The sequence below is a fragment of the Fukomys damarensis genome, unplaced genomic scaffold, assembly GCF_012274545.1.
Source record: "Fukomys damarensis isolate Sample0158 unplaced genomic scaffold, DMR_v1.0_HiC HiC_scaffold_30, whole genome shotgun sequence".
Taxonomy (NCBI): domain Eukaryota; kingdom Metazoa; phylum Chordata; class Mammalia; order Rodentia; family Bathyergidae; genus Fukomys; species Fukomys damarensis.
The window spans coordinates 31,087,236-31,096,046 of record NW_022900942.1 but is presented as its reverse complement, the minus strand read 5'-3'; the positions used below and the strand labels follow the sequence as shown (position 1 = coordinate 31,096,046).

General features: G+C 36.2%; 1 protein-coding gene across 1 annotated transcript in view; it reads right to left on the bottom strand.

Annotated features, from left to right (window-relative positions):
• The window catches only part of Mbd2 (methyl-CpG binding domain protein 2), a gene marked incomplete at its 5' end in the record, with an annotated part of 64,313 nt that overhangs the window by 47,844 nt on the left and 7,658 nt on the right, over positions 1-8,811 (bottom strand). The gene's annotated exons all lie outside the window — the stretch shown is intronic.

The window sequence follows — 8,811 nt, the reverse complement described above, 5'->3', positions numbered from 1 at the left end:
CTGGGCCTCACCCCCAGGGATTCTTCTTCAGTAGAGCTGAGGTGCAGCCCCCTGGAATTTGCCATTCTTTCGTCTCCCATGATGTTGATGCTGCTGATGTAGGGACCACACTTGGAGATGACTGCTCCAAAACGAAGACTGGTGACTGGTGGTAGGTGGACCAACCCTGACAATAGACCTGTTGTTCGCGTTTATACCTTTAGTAATGAAGACAGCATCTAAAAGTGTCACATAATGCTAGCTCTGTCAGAGACTGAGATGTAGGGACGCCGAGCTTAGTTTGGCAACAATAGGCCATGACTGATCAGCAGTGGCTGCCCACTAAGTCAGGCTCTCCTGAAACATTCTGCAACAACTCATATTTACATTACTCTTGGCCCTATGGGCATGGAGTTTGGAATCTTCGCCTAAACAACATTAGTATGTCTAGAAAGGTAAACGTTGTATTAATCTGGCAATTATTACAATTACAGTATTATTTGGATCCCCTATTAAATCTCCTCTTACTATCCCTTTACCCATTTTTTTTTTTTTAAGTTACCGGAGATCGAACTCAGGTCCCTTGTCCTCCAGAGGCAGGCAGCGGCACCAGAGCTAAATCCCCAGCCCCCCTTTTAAAAATCTTCTATATGTACTATTATGAGTCTAACAGTACTATTTCTTTGATATTTACCTTTATGGGTTTTCAAAAAATATTTCATAAATGTACAAATTTAAGTGACAGGCTTCAAAATAACCACCTAAGGATGCTAACAGTGTCCATTTTTAAAAGCTCCCCTGGAAATTTTGTGCTGCACAGGTTTAGACATGTCCAACTTAAGGATATCTAGCATTCTGAGGCCTTTAATGAAATCATCCAACCTACAGTCAATTCTGAATTATAAAAAACAGCATAGGGCTGGGGATTTAGCTCAGTAGTTCTGCCACCTGTCTCACAGTGCAAGGTCCAGAGTTGACCCCCAGTACCAAAAAAAAAAACAGAAAAAAAGAAAAACCACCACCACCACCACATAAATGCCTCTGTAAAGGTGCTGTTAACTAATTAGGTATTATCATAAATGTGTGTGTATATGTCTATCTATCTATCTATCTATATCTGGGGATTGAACCCAGGGCTTTCAAACTAAGCTAAATCCCTGAGACAAAGTCTCACCCCTGGGCTCAAACTTGTGATCCTCCTGCCTCAGCCTCCCCAAGTGCTGGAATTACCACCATGTGCCACCAAGACTGACTCCATTAATATTTTTATTCTTTATTAAAGAATCTGTTATTCTGATACTAGAACATAGGTGTTATCATAGATGTATATTACACCTATTTGAGCAGATTTATTCAAGCACAAAGTTATCAGTTGCAAAAACTAACTGAAGGCAGCAGGGATTATTTTAAACTGGGAAAACTGCTGGAAGAGTAAAACTATTAATACTGCAATGGGTAAGCCTGATGTTTTTTGCATTAACTTCTGGTTTGGGAGCAATAAAGAAACCTAAGGAAGAAAAGCTGGCTAAGTTAAGATACATAATTTCTGTTGTCTAGTGAGACAGTTCATTCTCCACTGGCACAGAATAAGACATAAATTCAAGAGTATGGTGCCCTATTTTTCCTCTTAATCTTACTTAGGTTTCAGTATTTTTCTTTTAGCCAGCCGACAAGCTTGACAGAAATAATTTTTTACTGATTAATGTGGATCCCAAAACAGTATCATGCAAAGTTGAGTAAGTTGTAAAGCTGGACTAACCAGTTTTCCCAGAAGCTGTCATAAAAACAATAAATTATCACTTTCCTGAGAACTGCCAGTCACTGTTAATTCATGCCCAGTTGCGTGCCTAAGTTTTTAAAACTATCAACCTACCATAAACTTGGGAGTTAAAAAGTCATTCATAGCAGTACAAGATCCCAACAATGAATGTAATTGTACTGTATCCCTAAAATGTACCAATAAACTCAATTAAAGCTGAAAAAAAAAGTAATTCATGTACCTGAAATCTTCTTTCAATGTAAAAAAGTGAAGCTTTTATTTGTATTACAAAATGCAAACTGGCAAATACTCACTGCAATTAGAACTAAAAATTTTCAAATTTTGAAAAATATTGGTACAAGTTTTAATTTCAATGAGAATTTAATGAATTTTTAACAATAGGTATATTAGGTTGAAAGTATTTAATTTTTCAAGGTCTTCAATCTCACTGAGAAAAAAATATAAATTTTATTTTTTAAGTTTGATTACTTCTCAGCCTTTTGGCTAAGATCAAGTGTATTTTTTAAGTTTGTTCTTCCCAACTCAGGATGCAGCTCAGTACTAAGATGGTCCTGCATTTAATCCTCAGCATGGGGGGGGGGGTATCTGCTCTTTTAATAAGTATGTAAAGTGGCTTTTATTTTGTATATTCACAAAGGAGATTATTTATAATTAAACTTTAAAAACAAAAAATCAAAGATAAGGAAAAATTGTCTTTTTGAAAAGAGTACTCTCAGTACCAAAGCTAATAATTAAATGTAGATATTTTTCTAGAGGCCTAAGCAAAGCAACATTAAATATATAGCTATGGTAAGAAAGTAGGAAGCCTAACAATTGACGAGGGAAACAAAAAATGCCCTGGCATTAAATCTAGAAAAAACATATAAAAATATTCAACCTCACAACTAATATTAAGCAGATTTCAATTTTTTTTCAGTGACCTTCAATAAAAGCTAAGAACATAGAACTTCAAGGACAACTCAATGAAGGCAAGTCTGAAAGGGACTAAACCAGTGAGGGCTCATCATTGAGTAACCAATCAGCAACCTAATTTGATAGAGAGTAATGTAAGAGATGAATAGAACATAAAAACCAGTGAATATCAAGTATTTATATTCCCACCCCTAAGAGAACTTGTTAAATATATACACCTTATCTGAATTTTAAAGCTCGCCTTAATTACTTTTTACATCGTATTTTAAGGTAAATGGTAATAAAAGCTGTACTTACCAGAAGTATTTTAAATACTGTTTTCATGTTAATATTAACATAAAATACATCTCACAGCATCTGTCTTCTATCATTCATTTATACATGAGCCAATGCTTTAGTAATAAATTTTATTTCTTTGAATTTCACTGCCACACAGCAATGTTTCCCATTTAAAACTTGAAAATCTATTATTTATATATTTAAAATGTTTAAAATTTCTGTGACCATAGGGCTTAGACATTCATTCCTTCTGGTTTCTTATTGTTGGTATATAAGGGACCAAAAAACTGTTACAAATTTTAATTGACTACAGAAAGTGAAATGTTTGTATTTGTGTTAGCAGCAAAACAGACTTCTATTGGTTTTTATGGAATTTTCTAAGGTTTACGGGGTTTTTGGTTGTTGTTAACAGGTTCTCCTTACAATGCCCTGGATTGTCTTGAAACTTGGTCTCATAACCCTCCTTTCTTAGCCTCCCAAGCTGGGACCCTAGGAATGTGTCATCATGTCTGGCTTGAATTTTTTTTTCAAAATAACTTTGTACTATTAGACAGTATTACTAATTACTAGAATGGCACAAGATTTACCATCAGTTCTATTCCATTCTTCACTTTGTACAGAACTAAACTCCCCTGGAGTTAAAATGTTACACACTGAACCACCAGAAAATTTTAATAACCAGGTGACATCTACAAGTCTTCTAGATTTTTTGTACTTGTTGAGAATTGACATGCCAAGTTAATTTTCTCAATCCAATATATTAGAAATCAATTGTACCACTGTAATACTGCAGACAAGTGAAAATTGTGCTTGTGTGTAAAATGGGTAGTTGCTGATTGAGAAAAATATATACTTTTATCTATCATAGGTACACAAGAAGTGTGTACTGTATATGGATCTCAAGTGATATTTTAGAATAAATTCTTTGAAAACTATCCATGTCAAACTTTCACACAGCGGTTTCAAACACTTAACACTACATATTCTAAGAACTTCTTTTCTCGGCATTGGGTAGAAATAAGCTATGATAATTCCACATTTCTATAACTCAAGCCCAAAGGACTCTTAACTTTAAAATTCATACAAACTTCACACTTTAAAAATTAGCCTTGTTTTAAAGTAAAAATATTGCTCTACGTAAAGTATTCAAAGTAAACTGACACTTCCAAATATTGGTATCATTTAAATTCTGTGGTTTTGCATATACAAACTACCCCTAAGAGACATTCATGCCCCAGCTTGAGAAACAAAGTGATATGTCTGTAAGGCCAACTTCCAAGAGTTTATAGTTATGACGACACATAAATTCTAGGTAAATAGCAACTGCTTCTCACATTAACATAATACTGGACATCACTGAAAATTAACCTATTTACCATAACCTATTTACAGACTATAATTTGCTACTTAAAAGAGTAAAATTCAGTCATTTTCAGTGTATTCAGAGATAGGCAGCTTTCATAGGTTTTTTTTTTTTTACAAAAAAAGTGTATATGGCATGCATGATTTTGTACAGAAAATCTTAGTTTAATATTCTAAATGAGAAAGATTTTAAGATCAATGGTACCACATTAAAAAATAGTAAATGGGAGGACTACTTTCAGGTCATTTATAAAAAGCTGTACTTGTAGCTAAAAAAGAGATTAAAATTCATTGTTGAAACAATTTTGAAGACCTCATCTTGAAAATATAATTTCTTAGAGATTTACTTCATTATAAGGTTCTTAAAGGATTTACAACAAAAGATGTCAACCTTTCAACAAGCTATTAAGAGCAGCCCTTCTCAAACTAAAGAAACTACTATATGGAATTATCTCCTCTATACGTAAATTGGCACTGTGTACACGTCTGGGAGAATTGTGGAATAGTCACACAGTGGTTTTCTGTAGGGCTTAATTTCTTCCCAGATCTGGAGTCTACAAAGTGAGGTTAATTCTTCAGTACTTATAAAATTTTGTGAAATAGACTTCAATCATCAACAGAAAGCCAAGAATCCAAAATAAATCTTGTGAAAGCCATAGCATAGGCAACCAAGCACAGGTACTCTCAAATGGTCCCCACATTTGGATACATTTGTACTACTAATACTGTAATAAACTTAGAATCATACTGAACAAATTCTCACTAGCAAGCCACCTAACATAGCTAAAGCTCATTTACTTTTTGCTTTCTAGAACTCTATCCAATCATTAGCTAAATTCATTACTCAAACTGGCCAAAAAGATGGGAACAGCACTGATGGAAAGCTAATAACCTATTATTTTTATTAGCTAAACATTAGCTAGAGAATTATCCTGTGAATAAGTGAATACTTATTAAAAATAAATAGAAAAATTTAAGTTTCTTGGACAACAGAATACTAAATAGTTCCAGCATGCTTTGCTACATCTTACCCTTTCTTCCTTAGTTCATTTCTTAATTCAGTCATTAAACACTATCATCCCCACCTGGACAAAAACAACAGGCTCACTGGCCCCCGACTTCCACCTCTGCACTTCTACAATACATTCTCTACATGTAGGCGAAGTGACTATATTGTCCCTTAGGTAAAGCTCTCAATCAAAACCCTGTACTCTTCCTTATGCTGGCTGCCAAGCCCATCATTGGCATTGTCTACTTTATTTTGGTACCAGAGATTGAACTCAGGACCTTGCACTTGGAAAGCAGGTGGTGTATAGTTCTTAACGTTACCTAGTATTGCTCTCTCACTAAGTTCCAGCACCCTGGCTTCTTGCTATCCTCATATACTAAGTGCATCTTAGGGATTTTGCATAGGCCACACGCAGTGCACACACACAGCCACGATGGCATGCAAGTCGAGGGTATCAGCTTTTTGTTTTTTTTTTTTTAAAGTTTCACCATCACAAGGCTATTCCCTTTATGAAATGCTCTGGTTCTTGTAGAACTGATCCCGTATTATTCAAAACTCAGGTTTAAGGGCCGGGGATTTAGCTCAGTGGTTCTGCCGTCTGCTTTGCAAGCGCAACGATCTCAGTTCGATCCTGGCACCAAAAATATAGCTTTAAAATCAACCTCAGAGAAACTTTTCCTGGTCACTCAACCTAAACTTATCATAGTTACTTTCACGTCACTCTCAATTCACAGATTAGCACTGAATATTTTATGCGCTAGTTCATCATTCCTAGAATATAATCTCTATCAACACAGGCTATCTCTAGTAACTATGTAAATAGAATGTGCTTTTAAACTTCTTTGGAATAAGCAGATGTATAAAGTTTCATTACACATTATGTCCTGTGCAATGAAGCCATATCCCCTTGAGTAGTCTCACTTGCTCTCTTAAACTTACAAGGGTTAAATAAGTGAAATGTAGTTTAATTAAATTGGGATAGTGGCTCACACCTGCAATCCCAGCACTCTGGGAGGCTGCAGCAGGAAGATCACAAATTTAAGCCTGGCCTAAGCAATTTAACGAGTTAGCAAGACCGTGTCAAAAAATAAAAAGAGCAGGGATTATAGCTCAGGTCAAAGATCTTGGATTCAACCCCCAGTACAATACACACACACACATACATTTTATATTTTTAATGCATTTTACAATATCTACCTCAAATTTAAACCCAGAATAGTCATCAGTATTATCAGCCTAAAGATTATTAATATGAGAAATAATCCCCAGACTTGTTCCACTACTATTTAACCAAGATATACTTGTGGATAAACATGACCAGCATATTCCTTAGTCACAAAGCCAGCCATACATGTGTCTCATGGGAAAATAATCCAATCTTCACATGGGTGTTTTTGGCCATCACTGTCAACCATAGTGCTATTGTATTATGAAATAATGGGAAACAGAACATTATCTAAAGCTCAGCAGGGTGACAATATAAGACTAAGACAACAAAATCAGCTATGTTCACTAGGAGTTATACCATATTGCTCTCAGGTTCAGGGAAAATGTTCCTTAATTTTGAATCAGACAGCTTACATTATCCCACTGTAACTTTCTGTCTGTATAGTTAACCTAAAATCCAGCAGTGGTTCTAGAATCAAGACTCATCGAGATTCTTGGAATGAAGTACAAAGTGTACGGTCAACTAAAAGAATGTCAACGGCTAAGTTATAAAAATAGGTCACCTCATTCCTTATATGAGTTGTACAGAAAGTTCAATTAAGAATATTAACTTGGAGATAACCAGAGCTAACCTTAGATACAAATAAGACTTAATGAAACTCAAACTTGCCTGAAATAGACAACTATTCTCCTTTGAAGGTTAGCAAGATTTGAAGGACCCTATCTTCTGCCAAGTAGTCATTACAGATCACTATGTAGGAGGCAGAGAAAGTTAAGAACAGACAATTCTTGTGAGGATCAGAATTCTAGACAGATCCTATTCACATTAAATTTTATGTACACCATTCTACCAATTACCATAACAAATCCTATCACACCTCACATCCCTACCTACACAGTAACCAAAAGAAACATCACTCCGATTATACATGATCACCTACCACCTGTCCCCATAATATTCTGTACAAGTCACACACTCCTGATGCCTCTTCTGAGCTCTCAGCTATCTCGATTATACAACTCAGTATACATGTTATATGAAAATCTAAAACTTACCTTAAATTTGATGCATACTTACCATTTCTAGCCTGTTATTTCATATTTGAACAATTCTAGTGGTTATTACACTGTGATCTCCGAAAACCAATCCCTAATCTTACCTATCCCTTACAGTTAGCTAACTGCTTGAAATGATCAAGTCTTTCCTATAATCTCAGTATTTTGTCTAAATTGCCAGCCTTAGTGAAAGCTGTCCCTTGAAGACAGTACTTCCCTGTTAAATTTCTCCCCTCTCCCAGGGAAGGTGGGCTTCCTCTCTCTTAATCCCTTGCAACTACATATGGGTCAGAAAGCAGAATAGGTTTTCTCCTACCTACTACTTTCAAATCATCTCTCCAATTGTGTCACTCCAAAAACAGCTCTTCCAAAGCCCACAGTACCTGGCTACACTACCTTCTACCCCTCGCCCTTCATCAGACTTACCTTTGTTCCAATCACCCTCTCCATCCTAACTTCTGTTCTCATTCTTGGGAGATCTCAACACTCATATGGACAAATGTCTTAGTCACTTTTCTCATCAGTGGAACAAATACCCAAAGCCCACAACATAACAGACATTTATTTTGGCTGTTTTTAGTCCATAGTTGGCCTGCTCCAAGCCAAGGAAGTGTGACAGGAAGGTCTGCTGGAGGAAAGCTGGTCACCTCATGGCAGCCAGACTGCTACCAAGTCCCACCCTCCTGACCTGCCTCTTCTGACCAGAGCCCGCCTCAAAGCTAATCAGCTACAAAGCCCCCACAATCCAATCGCCTTCCAGAAGTCTCACTTCTGAGCACATGAAACTTTGTGGGGACATCTAGATATAAACCATAATTTACTCAACATCATGAGTTTTGGGGGTGGGTACCAGGGATCGAACTCAGGACTTTGCATTTGCAATACAAGCACAGTGCCACTGAGCTAAATTCCCAGCCCAGATCATGAATCTTTTTATCTAATCCTCTACCCAATTATTACCTAATATGGCCACAGGGTTGTCAATACTAGTAACTACATCATCTCTGTTATCTCAGTGAAGCACCCAATTCTCCAATTTCCAGTTCTTTCCCTAATGCTCACTTACTCAGGCACCATTTCCATCTCCTATATCCATCGACCTTCATGTTTTCTGTGTGCAAACATGCTTCACTTTCTTGACCTCCATTACTTTTCCAATTGTGGTATCCATTTCCAATTCCAATCCTTGAAACAGATTAACCAAAGCATTTTTTCACATATAGTGATTCTCCACTACTCAAAAAAAAAAAAAAAAAATCGAAGAACT